The sequence below is a fragment of the Molothrus ater genome, chromosome 5 (genome assembly GCF_012460135.2).
Source record: "Molothrus ater isolate BHLD 08-10-18 breed brown headed cowbird chromosome 5, BPBGC_Mater_1.1, whole genome shotgun sequence".
NCBI lineage: Eukaryota > Metazoa > Chordata > Aves > Passeriformes > Icteridae > Molothrus > Molothrus ater.
Window position 1 is genome coordinate 7,800,956 of NC_050482.2, and position 17,861 is coordinate 7,818,816.

Here is a 17,861-nt window from a genome sequence, read left to right on the forward strand (position 1 = left end):
CCCCCCATATTCCATTGCTAATCTGGTTTTTGAAGGTCTTGAGCATGCCTGTCAAAATCTCACTCCTGAGGGGCTACAAAAACCTGTCTTGGAATGCCAAAAACCTGACAGGGCTAACTGATCAGCTGGAGGCAGACTCTGAGTACACCCCTATGTCCTCCCAGGAAAGGCTATAATCTAGAGGGACTGTGAAAATGCTTATTCCCTAAGGGATTCCTACTGAGTAGCTGGGAAAAAACACAACTAAAAAGTGAACCCATGTGGAGAGATTAGAGAAGACTGGAAATGAAGAGCTAAACTAAAGTCCTTTGCAACAAATTGTGCCATTCTACTGTAGAATTAATATCAGAAGTTGTATGATTCCTGAAGCTGGAGGGATGTACACATGCACTTTTTATATTCATGAAAGTCATTATTCAAATTTGCCATTTTCAGCCATGCAAATAATATTCATACCAAACCAAAGTCCAGGGCCTGGGAGCCAGAAGATTTTGTATACCAGGTCTTGATTGTGCTGTTGAAATAGATACAATAGAGATGATTATATTTCCTTTGCAATCTTCCAGCCAGGCAGGTTGTTTCCATCAGTGAAAACTTGGGAAAATCAGAAGGCTGCTTGATTAATTAGTTCTTTCATAACAAGTGCCACTAGTTTCTGAGATGGATTTAGAGCCTTGCTCCTACAGCTGGATTAACAACAACTAAAATAAAACTCCTGTCTGAGCACAAGTTGTCCTTGAGGCAGCAGCAGAATTTCTTCCTTTTGTAGTTTAGAGGATTCAAGATTAAAACCCATATTTTTGTTTCAAATGGCCTTTCATGCACAAATGACACTTCTAGCCTCTGAGCCAGAACAGTTTCAAATAATTGACACTTTGTAAATGATCAGCTTCATTTACTTTCTGCTCTTTTCTCAGTTACACGTCCAACCTTCACAATTTTCTTCATTTATAGCAATTTTCCGGTTTTCACTCTCACCCACTGCTATTAACATGGTGTGACTGCAAGCATTAAGTAAAACAAAGGAGCAATGACAAAATATTTCTTTGAGTTTCAATGATTTTACTTCATAGAAAGATTTCCTTTGAATTAACAAATATGCATTCTAGTCTCTGTGCAGCCCTTTTAAAATAACACAGACTTGCCCGATGGCTGACTCTTAGCAATCATTCCAAAAGGCAGGTAATTTTCAAGGAATTATAAAAAAAGGGGAATTATCTTGTTTGTAACTTAGAATCATAGAATAGTTTGGGTTGGAAGGGGCCTTTAAAGGTCATCTAGTTCAAAATGTAAGAGCAGGGACACCTTCCACTAGGCCAGGTTGCTCAATGCCCTGTCCAGTCTGGCCTTGAGCATTTCCAATCCACCACCTCTCGGAACAACCTGTTCCATTATTTCACCATTCTCATTGCAAAAAAAAAAAAAAAAAAATCTTCCTTGTACCTAGCCTGGAACTTCTTTTAGTTTAAAACCATTACCCCTTGGGCTACCAGAACAGACTCTGCTCTGTCTGTCCCCATTTGGAACAGGCTGCCCAGAGAAGGGGTGGAATCTCCATCTCTGCAGGTATTTAAAAGACACTTAGATGGTTGAACTCAGTGACCTTAAAGGTCTTTTCCAATCTAAATGGAAAAGACTTTGGCAATGAAAATGGCTTCTTTATAAGCCCCCTCTAAGTACTGGAAGGGACAGTAAGCTCTCCCTATACCATTCTCTTCTCCAGGCTCTCAGCCTGTCCTCACAGGCCCCTGACCATCTTCACAGCCTTCCTCTGAACCCATCCCAACAGGTCCATGTCTGTCTTGTACTGGGATTCCCCAGCCTCACACATTACCCCTGGAGAGCAGAGGGGAATAATCCTTTGGACTGAAATATGTCTTGGATGCAGCAGGCACATCTGTGGGCCCTGATGGATCCACTGTCCCAGAGCCATCCTTCATATCCCAGACGGTCGCTTTGCCCACACGTGTTGGCATATGGATGGAGCAGCTGCCAGATGCCCTTTTGGAAACGGATGGACTGAAGGCCACTCTCCCAGTGGGGATTTGCTCAAACAGCTCTGATTTTTCCAGTTTTTGTCATGGGAAAGCAGGGGGTCTCAGCCTTTCCTTGGCTGTCTGCAGCTGTGTCACCGCTCCCGGCAGCACTGGGCAGCTCCACTGCTGTGCACAGAGAAATGCAGCCCAGCCTGGACTGGGGGAATCATTCTCTGGCTGCCCCTGCCCTGCTCTGCTTGCTGAGCAGAGCCCTTTTCCAGCTGCACACCACAGATGGCTCATTAGGATCATGGAGAGAGGAAATCTGCTCTGTGGCCTTCTGTGCTGGGCATGGGCTCTCTGCTGTGCAGATGAGATCCCTGTGTAATTCAGGCTCTTGTGCAGATGAGATCCCTGTGTAACTCAGGCTCTGCTGCAGCTGGGGCATGGCACAGCACCCAGGGCTATGGCACAGTCCTGCCCCCAGGGATTGGGAATCTGATTTTGGGCATGGATGGGCAAGCAGAGAAATGGGGCGTGCAAAAGAAAGGAGCAATGTCTGGGAGCAAAAAAGGTGGATTTTTAGGTTCTTTTCATTCCCACTGACTTCTTCTTCGAACCCTCCCCATATCCATCTAAAAAATATTGCCAGTGATATTTGATTTCAAGGCACTTTCATTATCTCTCACCCTTAAAATCACCTTTTCATTCTTGACTATGCTAATTACAATGCACTATTGCCTCCCAGAAAAAATTCACCCAATTCCTTTGACTCTGTGAGCCCTTAACTGAGCAAGTCTCCGTGGCTAACAGAAACAGAGCCATGAGGAACTGTGCCAAGTACCCTGTGTCACACACAGGCCACAAAATGTCACTCTGAAATTTCTGATGCAAGGAAAAGCACCATATTTCTTTCATCCCTCACAGGGGCTTGAAAATACATCATCATTGTGCACTTCAGGCATATATTGTAATTTGTGTTCTGAGTGCTTGCTGAACAAAACCTGCTCTTCAACTCAGCACAGCAGTGATTTGTGAGTATTAAAACCAAAATCAATATTAAGGGGAAACATGGTGAGAGATTTTTAAATTGTATAATTGGTTTGTATTTCCCTGTAAACCTCTGGGTGTTTTATAAAAACACTTCAAAAAAACATTTTATTTACAGGAGAGGAAATCTCTCTTTCTTATTTGTATGACAAAGTAATCTTTCTTGATAAGAACATTTCTGTGGAGGGGAAGAAAAAAATCTACCAAAGCAATTATCATTTCAGGAAATGGTATTTTGTTAAATGATCTTTCTGGTTTGGAAGCCTATTCTTGAAAACTCTAAATAAAGCCTGCACTTGCCATGGCCTTGACCAGAGATAGGTGATTAAACCAAACAAGATCCTCAATCATTTTGCTCAGTTCCATTTAATTTTGGCCATGGCTGCACATCACTCAGCTCTGTTTACTTTGCAACATTCCTGCTTGATGCTTGGGAAAATGAACAGTCATGCCTGTGGCTGAGATTCTGTATTTAATCAAGAAACACGATCATGGAGTTGCACAAAGGTTGAGGCTGAAAGGAAGCTCTAGAGGTAATCTTGTTCAAGCCCCCTGCTCAGCTAGGACCACCTAGAGCAACTGTCCAGAACTCTGTCCAGACAGCTTTTGAATACCTCTAAGGATGGAGTCAACATCCTTGGGTAACCTGTGCCAGTTCTCAGTCACTCTCACAGCTAAAAAAATGTTTCCTGGGGTTCAGAGGGCATCTCCAGTGTTTCAGTTTCAAGTTGTGTGTTTCAGTTTGTTTGTTTCAGTTTGTGCCCATTGCCTGTGGCCCTGTCCCTGGGCACCACTGAACAGAGCCTGGCTCCCTCCTCCTTCAGGTTTTTACAAACATTTTTACAAACATTGATAAGATCCTCTGAGCCTTCTCTGCCCCAGGCTGAACAGTCCCAGCTCTCCCCATCCTCTTCTCCTAGGACAGCTGATCATTGTCTTCATGATCTTTTGCTGGACTCTCCAGTATGTCCATGTCACTTTTGGATTGGAGAGCCCAGAACTGAGCAAAATACTCCAGGTGGGGTCTCAAGAAAGCAGACTAGAAGGGAAATATCACTTCCCTCCAACTTCTGGTAATAGTGTAGTGCAGCCCAGGATACCATTTGCCTTCTTTGCTGCAGGGGCACTGTGCTGGCTCATGTTCAACTTGGTGTCCATCAAGGTCCTTTTCTGACAAGCTGCTTTCCAGCTGAGTGGCCTCTAGAGGTATTGGTACCTGGGGTTGTTCTTCCCTGGCACAGGACTTTGCACTTCTCCTTGTTGAGCTTCATGAGGTTCCTGCTGGCCCATTTCTCCAGATTACTGGAATCTGGAGCAATCCATCAGTGTAATCAGTGTAATCCATCGGTGTATCAGACACCCCTCCCAGTCTGGTGTCATCCAGCTCATGACCACATAAAATCCATCTCAGATAGAAGTGAGTGACTTAAACATCCGTCACTGAGTCCTGGAACCACAGCAATCAACCAGCTCAGGTCTGACAGTCAAAGCTCTGGACTGACTGCCTGGCCTGGGTCCCCTGTGTGGGCAGCTGGCGAGGGGCTGTCCTTCAGCATCATGCTGCCTCCTGCCCACATGTGCAACAGGGGCAATTCCCAACCAACAGGCTGAAATACATGTGTGTGTTGGTGCAATGCACTTGTGCCATGTTTGCTTACAGTGCCTGAGCAAAACAGATGGCTGGGTTTGGTACTGCCCCTGCATGGGGCTCTGAGGGCATTTCAGTGCCACACTCCTCGCTGAGACCTCACAGGCAACCATCCAAAGGCATCCCTGTGGTATCCTTAAGACTAATTATCCAGAACTTCAGGCAGTGGGAATAGCAACATGTCCTGGTTTAGGGCAAATTTGGGAGAAAACCTCTGAAGGGGGCCCCTCCAGAAAGCAAACCCACACAGCCTCTCCCCGCACCAGTTCAGGAAGGATTCCTTGGAGAGAAGTGGAAAGAACCTGTTTATTTAACAGGCACAGCACCCCCAGCACACAAAATGAACAATACCAGGTGACACCACTCTTTCACTGCTCTGAAAAAGATGGCAAATTCAGAAAGTCTCTCTTGGGGGTGGTCACTCTGTTTGCAGTCCCTCTGGCACTGGGGCAGCTGCTGCAGCCACAGGGTGCAAACTCTCGGTGTTCCCAGGTCCCAGTCTGGAGCAGGTTTGAGTAGTTCCAAAAAAGGGAAAGGAAAAACAGTCCAGGGAAAAATTTGGACTGTTTAGCTAAGCTAGCTAATGAGCAGAAGCAAAAAGCAAAGCAGGAGCAAGAGCAAGAGCAAAGCAGAAAGCCAAGCAAAAAGCAAAAGCAGCACCATGTACTGCCCTGTCTGTGTGTCCTGCCAGCCGTGGGGGAGCAGCTGATAACAAAACAAAAAACAAAACTTTCACTCTTCAGAGCCAGTCTTGAAGGCACAGAACATAATATCCAGCATAAACAGAACACACAAATGGGGATACAAGCATCGTAACATCACCCTAGGACACAGCCAAGCTGCATAAGTTTCAACAGAGGATTGCTGGTTTTGCAGACATTCAGAAAATTTCCCAAGCACTGAGTCCTCTCTCAGCCAAGCCTGCAAGATGATCCATCATGGTGCTATTACTTTTTAACCTCTGTACAGCTTCCACACTTCAGGTTTCATTTGTTTGATCCAGTCTTTAGATTTCTTCTTTTTTTTTCCTTCCCAACCCCACAGCGGGCACATACACAGCTCGCAGGTGCAGCTTTCCACTGCTCAGTTTTGCTGGCTGCAGCTGGCTGCCTGATTAAACAGGCAGGAATTCCCTTCTCAGTGCCCACAATGCATCTAGCAGCTGTCTTGCTCCCACAGACTGCTCTGATTTTGAGGAAAATGGTTTTAAATAGCTGCTTCCTCCTCACACCCACCCTTTGACTTCACTGCAGAATGATCAGGTCATGATAAACCACAGCATGGGTCTTTTGACTCTGCCTTCAAGAGCAAATATTTGGATAGAACAAAAATTATGGTGACTTTCAAGGTGCTTTCAAAGCTTGGAAAATCTGGCCATTTCACTCACATGCTGCAAATGTGAAATTAACCACAAAATGTAAGGATTGAAAATCATATTGTAGCAAAATATCTTCTGAAAAGATGGGTCCAGTGTGTGATTTAGATGTGAAGGAGCTGAGACAAGAAGTTGTAGCAGTGTTTAAGTCTTGGGAAGGAGTCAGATAAAGCTCCTGGTTCCCAGAGGCAAGTGAAATGCCAGAATTTCAGATTCCACATTTAAAATATATCTCTGAGCCCTTGGGCTTGTAACAGAGAGTCTGAAGTTTACCCTGGGAGTAGTCAGTAACACACTGATGTGTCCCTATGGTCCTGTGCAGCTTCCAGCAGGGAGGAGACCTTTAGCAAGGAGGGAACAGACCCTTCATCAGTGCACAGCATTGGGACAGTGTCCACACAGCATTGGGACAGTGTCCCACACAGCATTGGGGCAGTGTCCCACACAGCACTGGGACAGTGTCCCACACAGCATTGGGGCAGTGTCCCACACAGTATTGGGACAGTGTCCCACACAGCACTGGGACAGTGTCCACACTGCATTGGGACAGTGTCTCACACAGCATTGGGACAGTGTCCCACACAGCACTGGGACAGTGTCCACACAGCATTGGGACAGTGTCCCACACAGCATTGGGACAGTGTCCCACACAGCATTGGGGCAGTGTCCCACACTGCATTGGGACAGTGTCCCAACACTGCATTGGGACAGTGTCCCACACAGCAATTGGGACAGTGTCCCACACAGCACTGGGACAGTGTCCCACACTGCAATTGGGACAGTGTCCACACAGCACTGGGACAGTGTCCCACACAGCATTGGGACAGTGTCCACACAGCATTGGGACAGTGTCCACACAGCATTGGGACAGTCCCACACAGCAATTGGGACAGTGTCCCACACTGCACCCCTCAGAACAGATGCAGAGGATCACCCCATCAGTGTCCTACCCGATTTAGATGCCTCTTCAGGGCAGAAGAGCAGCAGAGGGGGCACCTGCAGGGACCAATCCACACATCTCCTGTGCCCAAAGGCACCTCATCCTGCAGCTCAGACACTCTGGAGCTGATGCTGCACAGAGAGGGCAGACACAGGCAAGGACGTTTAAGAAGGCAGATTTTAGCAAATACAAAAGATGCCAAATTTGGCCTGAACGCTGCTCAGCACCATCCTCCAGGATGTTATTGAATTTGGGATAGCTACCAATTTCATAGCTGCATTTTGAGATCCATGGCAGGTGCCAGCTGGCAGGGGTCCCTCGGTGGCAGGACTGAGGGGAAGCATTGTCTGTGCTTCCGACAGGGACCCGGGTCTCTGCCCCAGCATTAACCATGAGTTAACTTCCAGGGAGCTCCTGGCTCTGCTCAGCTCAGCCCCCTCCAGTGCTCCCTTCAGGAGATGGCCTCACCTACCCACACTGGCTGTGAGCACAGAAAGGGAGGTCAGATCCCAGCCTGTGTCCTTCTTTATGGCAGGACCCTCCTTTATGGCTCACTGCCAGCAACAGTAGTTGGTGTTTCACAACTTCCTGCCCTGCCACTGCCTCTGTTGTGGGGGGACAAAAGGCTTTCTCTTGGCATGACATGCTGGGAGACAGAAGGCACCTCCTCTGCCAGAGTCTATGGAATGGTGGTCTCAGCAGTAGGGAAAAAAATAGCTTTTTGGGCTGCTGAGTTTGCTGGCATCAGCAAATGTCAATTCACAGACTGAGACAGCTCCAGAATGCTGTGGGCTGATGGCAGCTATTTCTGCACCAGTTCAGTGGATGAGGGAGTCCCACCTGGTACACAAAACATTCCCACTTCCATGTTTTGTTCAGAGAGAATATTTCCTTTCCTAATTTTTAAATTTTAAAACTGCTCCTTAAACGCTGTGTGAGACTTGAGTGCCTTTCCCTCTAGGTAATTTTGCACAAGAACCCACACCGAGCCATGGGCTGATGGGAATTGTCAGGGCTCTGCTGAGCTCATTTGACTCCTGGCAACTCTGAGTCAATCCTTAGGTGCACACCTGACTGCCTATTCCAGAGGCAAATAAGTCATACCTGAGCAGAAAGAGGTCTTGAACAGGACCTAAATATCTTTCTATATTTTTATATGTGTATGTATATATTCTTGATCACAAGAGTTTGCAAACTTTAGGCAACATAATTAAATCCATGTATTGAAATGCTTTGGTAATGAAATCCAAATTTATGTATTTTGTACATTTGTTTTACACCTCACTGCAAAAAGCTATGGTGGTTTTGGATAGGAAATGCAAATGAACCTGGAGGGAAATGGAGGTAGACAGGAAGGTTTAGGCAAGGTGTGTTTGGCCACATCCCCACAGTAATACTCTGCTCTTTTATGAAGTGATAGAAAATTTTAAATAGGTGGAAGGGATGGACTTAACTTCTGTGACAGAGAACAATCAAAAAGCAAGTAACATTGAGAGTAAAGCAGGTCCTTGGTTCATTACTGGTGGAGATAAGCAATTCCTCTTCCACTTCCTTTTTTGAAAGCAGATGTACCCAAATAACTTACAAATAGATATATAGATATAGATAAAGATATATAGCTGCCCACCTATGTGTCTTGTGTTTCCCTCTGTGACAGGAGATACTGAAAATTCACTGCAAACCCACACAAGACAAGCTCTATTCAGTGACCTCAACACATTTCAAACCCTCTTGGCTGAGACACCAATTGTGGGCAGATGAGACATGGGGCCTCCAGGAGATGCACATCCTTCCAGCCCAGCTGAGCTTCCCCAATGGCCCTAGAGATGGCTGCTCAGTCAAGAGATTCAAATCCAGGATTTCCAGCCAAGACAAGGCTGCCCAGGTTCAGATGTGAATTTTTAGGCGTTTATGTAACATTACAAGTCTGCTTTTTACTAATTTTACCATTGCATTTAACCAAGACAATCAGAGTCCTTTTTCTATTGGGTTTGATTGTGAAATAAAAAACTGTTCAAAGGGCTGCCAATGCATGAACCAGTTTCTTTCCTAAGTGCTGCATCTTGTTCTGTTCTGCTATTAGAAAGTAGGTCTCACTTTTTCCAGGATGGGTCAAGTTACTAGAGGAAGGTTTCTGCTATCTGGATCTAAGGGATCTGCTGCCACTCTCAGACTTTGGGACCAGCTCAGATCCTGCCCATCAGGGCTTAAGCTCTCATGTCACAACCTGTCCTGCTGCTCCCACACCTTTCTCAGTGTGAGGGTGCCTGGGCAGAGCAGCCTGGAATGAGACGTAGCACGTTTCCTTCTGGTGGAATTTGAAGGGATTCTGCTCATTCCCACAGGAATTTTTGAGGTAGAAACATAATGGAAAAGCCTTCTGCTTTCCTTTTATGATTTGTACCATTATCTTCTGGTGATCTTCCTGCACTACTTTCTGTACTTAAATTCACAGACCCTACCTGTATATGTGTCAATAACCCCTTTAAACAAGCAGAATGTCCTGGAATAATGGGATTTTCTGGCTGTGTTGCCATCCATTGTATCAATCCTTGATTGGAAGGGATTTGAAGAACACCAAAACAGTAAGAGAGTTGAGAGCTCAAATTATACTGAAAACCTCTGGAAAGTTCAGTTTAGTAAAGTGAGGCAGCAAAACCTTTGGATATCTGAAGATCATGATAAAACCCTTGGACATCTATAGATTTTGACACAGTATAATACAATGTGGGAAGAGATGTATTTAGAGTAGGTCTAAAAAGCTTGAATTTATAGTAGCTTTAAGTGGATTTGGCTTTGTATTTGAGGCAAACTGCTTCAAAGACAACACGCAAGGGAAAACAGAGGCTTGTTCAAGAATCATTCCCAAGCAGCAAAGCTCTACTGATTAGGGAATAATCTTCACAAGGGAACATGTATGTATATTGATGCCACACTGACTCTCCCATCCATTATAAGATTACATATGCAAGCTGAAACACTCATTTTGTCCTTTGTGCACTGCAATCAGATTTTTGGGGGGGAAAAAGGCTTTTTTTCCCCCAGGATTTTGCCTTATTCTGTAACATGCAATGGCCAGGGTTATCCACAGGAACTCTGCCTCCTTCCTTCACTGCTAAGATAAAAGACAAAAGCCTTCCAGGAGAGCCAAGATGGATTTGTGGCCAAGGAACTGCCTGTGGAAGCTGCAGCCGGTGCCAAGCACCTCGGTGTGAGAAGATAAGATGATGTGATTGCTGGCTGCTGCTGCTCAGTGTCAGCAGGAGCGCTCTGACGGTGAATGCTGCGGCTCCGTGCTGTCCTTGCCCTGCCGTGGCTGCTGCTGGCACTGCAGGCAGAGGCCCTTCCGAATCCTGACAGCATCAGCACATGCTCGAAACGAACTCACCTGAAAACACGCTGAAACAAAAGCAAAAACCATGATTCTTGCTAAACTTCAGTTTTCTGGTGGAACCACACTGGGAAGCAGTGACACACCGTGTTTTATCAGGAGATTTTGTTTATCAGCAGACTGGGAATGCACCACTGGAAATCCCCCTCCAGCTCCCAGCCTAAATCTTAGCAGAGCTGGTGTAACGTGGCCAGAGAGATTTAAAGCTTCCTCACACCAATAAATCCTGTGCTTGTAAATGGCAAACTCTACCTGTGTCACGCACACTTAAAATCAATGGTGAACTTAATCTCCACTGCAGCTGGGTATTGATTTACCTACATTGAATTCCAATATAGTAAATCGAGAGCTACCTAGAACTGACATAAAATTGTAGGTTAAAGGCACTTGTCCTAAGAAAAATAATTTTAGCAGGATTAATTATTTTTGTCTGAGTTTCCTTTTGGGTACGGTTGGAACAATCACAAGCAGGCAGGTTAGTTCCTCAAGGCATGTAAAAGTCAACAGCAACACTGAAAGGAAGAAAGCTCCAGGGCAGGCTGGAAAAGCAGAAGGCAGCACATGCCACTGTGTCCTGCAAAGCTCAGCTGTCCCTCTTTTCATATGGCCATGTGCATGTGGGCATGTGAATTCTGTCACTTTCCTGCCAGACTAAAATTAAGTAACTGAAGCCACTTGCATCAGCAGTCTGAGGTTAAATTAAACCATTGGGGGACCTGGAGAGGACTGGATTCTGTGCCAGCTTGTAATGGAATTTTCTTAAGAGTGTCTGAGGTGAGGAATATTAATAAGCAAATCAGAAGAGTGTATGCATGCAAATGGCAATGATGCATAGTAAGAGGCAGATTGTTTCCTAGCAACACAGGCTTTAGGGTGGTTAGTTTTGGTTAGCATTTTCTGACTAACAGCTGCAATTTGTTTCTGTATTGCTGCTCATTTGCCTACCTGTGCTGAAAGAGAGAAAAAACAAGAGAGAGCACAGGGTAGGGTGTGTATGTGCCAGGCTGTGCTTGCAAGGGAGAGCTCTGAGTGTGGGGAACCTGCCAGGAGCCCAAAACCTGATGAGTTGGAGGTGTCTCTTCAGATGCCCATTTCTGCCACATCTGAACTAGCTCTGACCTGGACCTTGTGCTTCAGGCAGCTGAGCCAGGGCACGTGAGTTTCACCCCCACTGCATTTTGGCCCTCCCCTCCTCTCCTATCTCTATTCCATAGTACCATGTGCTCCAGGAATACCTTATGGCTAATTCTGCTCTCAGTATCATCAGTGAGAGACCCTTAACTTCACCAGTAACAGGGCAGAGCCCTTTTATTTATTTATGGATTCTGTCTGTGGCTTTATTTACACCATATCCTCAGAGAATAGTGTAGAAGAACAGTTCCTCTGTGTGTGTGTGTGTGTGTGTTGATGTGTGTGTTATGTATAGGTCTTGGCATACTGGGACCTCTGCTCACCTATTGCAAGGTAAATAATTAATGGTTGTATGTCTGTTAGAAATCTTTCCTGAAGGTGTTTGACAAATGCCTTGCACTGCTAAGGTGCTACAAAAGCAACTCCTAATAAAAATCCCAACCATCCCTTTAAGGCAGCATTTGTGACCCATATGGGCAGTGTCAGCTCATGGTGTGATCTGGGCTTTCCACACAGACACTGTGGAACAAGCTCTGCTTTCTCCATACAGACCCTGCTGCCTTCTCCCCAGCCTGTCAGTACTTCCAGCAGCCAGCCTCCCTCACCCTCCTGGAGAGCTCTGTGTGTTTTAAATCCAGTTTCCTTTCTGCAAGAGGAAAGAATGTGAGAGATGCTTTAGAGAGCATGTCAGTTTTCACATTGTCCTTAACTCTTCTGTGCTGTGGAAAGCAAAAAATTGCACCCAGTTTATGTAAATGCTATGGAGGAACTGCTGTAAGAGAGGGCAGCACAGTCAGGGACACCAATTGTTGCATCCCAAATGGAAATGGCTTGTAGTCCCATATCTTCCACTGATCTGTCTGCAGCTCCAAGTGTTTAAAGCCAAGGACCAAGCCTTTTTTAAGGGCAGACAAAAACTAAATATAGGACATAAACAGCCAGTCCCATGGAATGAATGAAACCTCATTTCCAGTGGCTCAATGACTTTTGGATCTGCTGTTTTTCCTAGTAAAGTGCAGGGACTGGCATGAGCTTCTCTCATGGCTGGGCACCAAGCTTTATCAGTCCATAACATCTCCAGAGGGGATGGCACCATCTCCTCTGTCTCATTTCTTTCCTGAAGAGAAAGGCTTTAGAATGTCTCATTACCCACAAGAAAAATCACACAGGAGATTGAGTCTGAGAAATGCCCAGCCATGAGAAAAGCTCATGCCAGCCCCTGCACTTCACTGGGAAAAACATAGCAGATCCAAAAGTCATTGAGCCACTGGAAATGAGGTTTCATTCAGTGCATGGGACTGGTTGTTTATGTCCTATATTTAGTTTTTGTCTGCCATGAAAAACTGTCTGGGTGAGAGGAACACAAGTTTTTGATGTACAAAGAAAGCAAGAAGAGGGAGAAGAGACTTCACTTATTAGAGTTATTTAAAACTCAGCAGTCTTTGTGCACAGCTGTTGAACTTGAACAAGCAACCTCTCTCTGAAGGAGTCAGCATTGCTCCTCCTTCAGTGCAGAGCTGGGAAAGTGCCCATCCACATCCATGAGTCATCCAGACAGCCCTCCAACAAAGGCTGCTCTGGCTAGCAGGAAAGTGAAAGCTCAAACTTCTCCTGGCCTGAGCTGTAAGTAGATGAGAAAAGGGAGGAAGGGACTACAGAACTATTTATTTCCCTTTCTGTCTGGGTTTAGAAAGGCTGAAGAACAGAAACAGTCTGTAGGAAGGTACCCAAATGTGACAGTGAGACCCCAAAACCCAGCAACTTCCTTTTAAACCTCAACCTACCTTATCCAAGCTCATCAAAAATATCTGCCACCTTATACTTTTCACAGATATTTGGGAGAGGATGCTGCAGAGCTGGGAAGGCTTGCACACTCCTACAAACCCATGGAAGTACAAGGCACAATTATGCCAGGGATGTGGATTGCCACAAGCCACTGACTAAAATCATGGGATTCCCTCTTCCATGGGGTAAAACACATGGCAAAGCAAAAGGCACAGCAGTGCCAGACCTGCTCATAATGGATGTTGTAACTGTGAAAATAATGGGTTTCCAAGGAGGTACTGAATGGTGTTGTTTCTATTTAGCAATGTTTTGTTTAAATTTGCACCTATAATAAATCCTGAAGGTGTGCCTTGGATTGTGTCAGTCTGTCACATGAGCAAACATAATGAATGTACAATTAAATGAACTAATGAGTAATGTGAGCAAGAAAGCTCTCCTCCTCATAGCAGAATGCATCCCATAAAAGCAGCAGGGGTTTTCTACTTGCTTTTACAGCACAGAGAAGGCAAAGAGACCACCTGTGGTTCTAAATCAAGAATGAGGCTCCTGCAGCTCTACCCACCTAGTCTGTCCCACCAGGACCCATAGTGGATAAGCACTCTTCAGCACAGGGGCAGGAGGCTGATCCACAGAAACTTCTGCTTATCTTCTGCCCAGGCTGATTCACTGGTTCTCTGCACCCCAGGAAATTCCTCTTGGTTTGACTGTAATTGCTTCAAGTTGATTTTGTCTTTTTGGCTCTGTGGTTGAACAGCACTCAGAGGAATAACCCCTGGGCATGAGAACTGGCCAGGAAAATCTCCAAAAGGCAAACTAGGGAAATCCAGAGCTGAGAATTCAGCATTCACCTTCATTCAAAGGGTAGACCCATGCAATTGATCAGTGCTGCAGATGTCTCTGCTGAAGTTGGCCTTAAGCCCCTGCTTGGTGGAGTGGGATTTGTCCCCTGTGAGCTGCCAGAAATCAGCCTGTCTCCTGCAGCAGCTCCTCTGTGAAGGCTTTGGTATTGCCCTCCCACTTCCAAAGAAGTGAGGAGTCCCTGCAGCACAACTGATGAACATCAGAGCATGGGGGGATTTCACAACAAACTGCCTGTCCTGGTTTAGGGCAAATTTGGGAGAAAACCTCCAAAGGGGGCCCCTCCAGAAAGCAAACCCACACAGCCTCTCCCCGGAACTGGTTTGGGAAGGATTCCTCGGAGAGAAGTGGAAAGAACCTGTTTATTTAACAGGCACAGCACACCCAGCACACAAAATGAACAGTACCAGGTGACACCACTCTTTCACTGCTCTGAAAAAGATGGCAAATTCAGAAAGTCTCTCTTGGGGTGGTCACTCTGTTTGCAGTCCCTCTGGCACTGGGGCAGCTGCTGCAGCCACAGGGTGCAAACTCTCGGTGTTTGCCAGGCCCCAGTCCAGAGCAGGTTTGAGTGTGTCCAAAAAAGGGAAAGGAAAAACAGTCCAGGAAAAATTTGGACTGCTTAGCTACACTAACTAATGAGCAGAAGCAAAAAGCAGGAGCAAAGCAGGAGCAAGAGCAAGAGCAAAGTGAAAAGCAAAGCAAAAAGCAAAAGCAGCACCATGTACTGCCCTGTCTGTGTGTCCTGCCAGCCGTGGGGGGAGCAGGCTGATAAGAAACCAAAACAAAACTTTCACTCTTCAGAGCCAGTCTTGAAGGCACAGAACATAATATCCAGCATAAACAGAACACACAAATGGGGATACAAGCATCATAACATCACCCTTGGACAGTATCTGATTGCTCAGCCCTCCTGTGACTCAGGAGGGAGGATCAGTGGATGTGTCCCAACTGCCTGGGCCCCAGGTCTGCCCAGAATGAGAAGAGGTTTTGTCTCCATAAAAAAATTTAGTTTCCCACAGAAGTGCCAGTTGTTATTTCAGAGGCAGCTCTCTGGGTCCAGGTCATTAAAACCAGAGCATCACACAGTAAAATCTTTGGGGGTCTGGAATTCCTCGGCATTCCCTGAAGCTGTCGCTCAGGAAAAGTGCAGCTGTTTACTCACCAGCACAGCAGCTCCCTCCTCTGCAGCCTTGGCCTTTCCCAGCTTCCTCTGTAAAGGTGGAAGGGAATTTCAGTGTATCTATTCAGTCATCAGCTGATGAGCTGCCAACAGCTCTGTTAATTTTCCCCTGCTGTAATAGTCAGTTTAGGGCCCAAGCCAATGACCAGGGAAGCTGCTGGAAAGAGTCCCACTGATTTCAATGGCTGTCCAACAACACACAGCCATATATGCTGAAAATGAAGCACAAACCACACAAATCTGCTTCTCACAGGCCACAGGACTGTCCTCTGTTATTCATAATTATCATGATTATTGTCATTACTGGATTTGAATTAATGCCCGTGAGTGCAGATGGACAGAGATTTTTCTGAGCACAAATTCTGCCATTTAACCAGGGCTTTCTCAGAACTTCAAACAAAGAAGAATGGTTCCAGATGCCATTCTTTTCCTTTGCATCCCCACAGCTGCTGACCAGCTATGATGTCCACAGCAAGAACTAAATTTCTCTAAGTGAATTGTAAAAATCTGTCAAAAAATTCTTTACATACAACAATAATAAAAACCCTAAGCTGAACAGCAGAGATTGCCAAAGGAATATTAACAAGTTAGCTAAAGACAGGGATCATTAACACTTAAAAAAAATATGACTGCTCTGTAGTTTAAAGAAGAACTGCAATTTCATCTCTTAGGTCTATAGATAACAGTGGGATTGTGGGAAAGGAAGTAGTTCTGTCAGCTCTGCATGAATCCTATTAACACTTTTTTTTTTTTAATAAAAGGAGCTCAAAATCTATCACTACTTTGATCTCAGTTCAGTAAAGCTAATCTTAGTGTTGGTTTTAACATGGACATTTAATTGCATTTAATCACCTTCTGCAAAAATCAATTTAGTTGACATGATACTGACCAGGACTGGTCAGCAGAGATAAGAGCTGTGTTCTAGTTACTCCATCCTATTACACTCACCTCTAAGCAAGCAATTAATTAATGTGGTTATCCTCAGAACACCCTTGGGAGGAAGGAAAATGCTGCTCCTGTTTATTTGTTGGTTTGGGGTTTTTTTCAGATGAAGAACTCAGGGAACAGCAAAAATAAATGGCTTCCACAAGAACATGTGGTAAATCTCTGACAGGGCACAGAATGAACTCCTCATTTCTAGCTGGCACCCTCATGCCTACATCCATTCTTTGCCTGCATTAATCACTATCAATCTGATGCTGATCATAACCTGTTGTGGTAGTCATCTTTTCTTAAACTGCTGGTTTAAACACTGCTCAGTTTTCATAGAATCATGGAACTGTTCAGGTTGGAAAAGGCCTCTAAGAACATCAAGTCCAACCTTTAACCCACTGTGCTCACCATGACCCCAAGTGCCACACCCAGGCACCTTTTGGAAACTTCCAGGGATGGTGACTCCAATGCCTGACCTCTCTTTCAGCAAATAATTTGCTCCTAACATCTAATTCTAATCTAAATCTTCCCTGACACAACTTGAGGCCATTTCCTCTCATCCTTTTGTAGCCACCTCGCCCTGCAGAGTATGAACTTCATGGCAGTGCTCAATGCACACAAGGGTTTCCACTGAGAGCACAAAAGTGAATTTCAGGCACATTTTACCATGTAGTTTGCTTGGAGAGCTCTGAGCTTGCCTCATGGCATCCTTTGTAATTCGTGTCACAACTTAGATCTGCATTATTAACCATAACATTTTTCATTTACAGAGCATCCTCCAGCCAAGGATCTCAGCACACTTCCTATCTATTATTAAAGCCTTTCAACATTCCTGCAGAGTGAACTTGACATCATTTAAGAGATGGAAAAACTGGAACACAGAGAGGAAAATGGAGAAAAATATGCAGATTTGCACTTTTACTGGGGGAAAAACCCCAACACTGGTATGTATGTTTGAAAGTTCTTAGGCTTGATATAAGTAATGAAGTTGTTTAGCCAACTTTGATCATCACAGATGTGCCCAAAGATGATAGTGCCTGACACAGTCAATAGCAATTCCCCAAGCAACAATGAGAATATTATATATTTTTTGTTTTCTTAACACCAAATATACCTGCAATTATCCATGGCATGTGCTTATATTTACTCTACAGTAATTCATACGAGTTTGATTTCCCTAACAGCCAAATTTCAACAGAGCCTTGTCAAAGGTGACTTGTGCCAGCTCTCTGTTCTAGAGAGAGCTGTGTTTAATTGGCCTTCAGTAGCTCCTGCCTCCTGTCAACAATAATTCACAATTGGCTGAGTGGCAGCAGAGAAGAAATGTACCAGAGTGACCTGAAAGAGCTTCCCATTTTCAGGACAATGTTATTTTCAGAGGAGTCACCAGCAGATTCCCCTGGGATGCTTCAGTGTGGGTGAGCAGCTCATTCAAGGAGCACTCATCAGTGCCCCAGGTACAGTTTGGTTGTTTCAGGTTGTAAGAAAATCAAATTTTTCCTACTTTGAGACTCAAGTTTGTGATGTGGAGTGCAAAAAAAAAAGGGTGATTTATTTTGAAAGTACCCTGAGGTTTTTCAAGAAAAGAAAG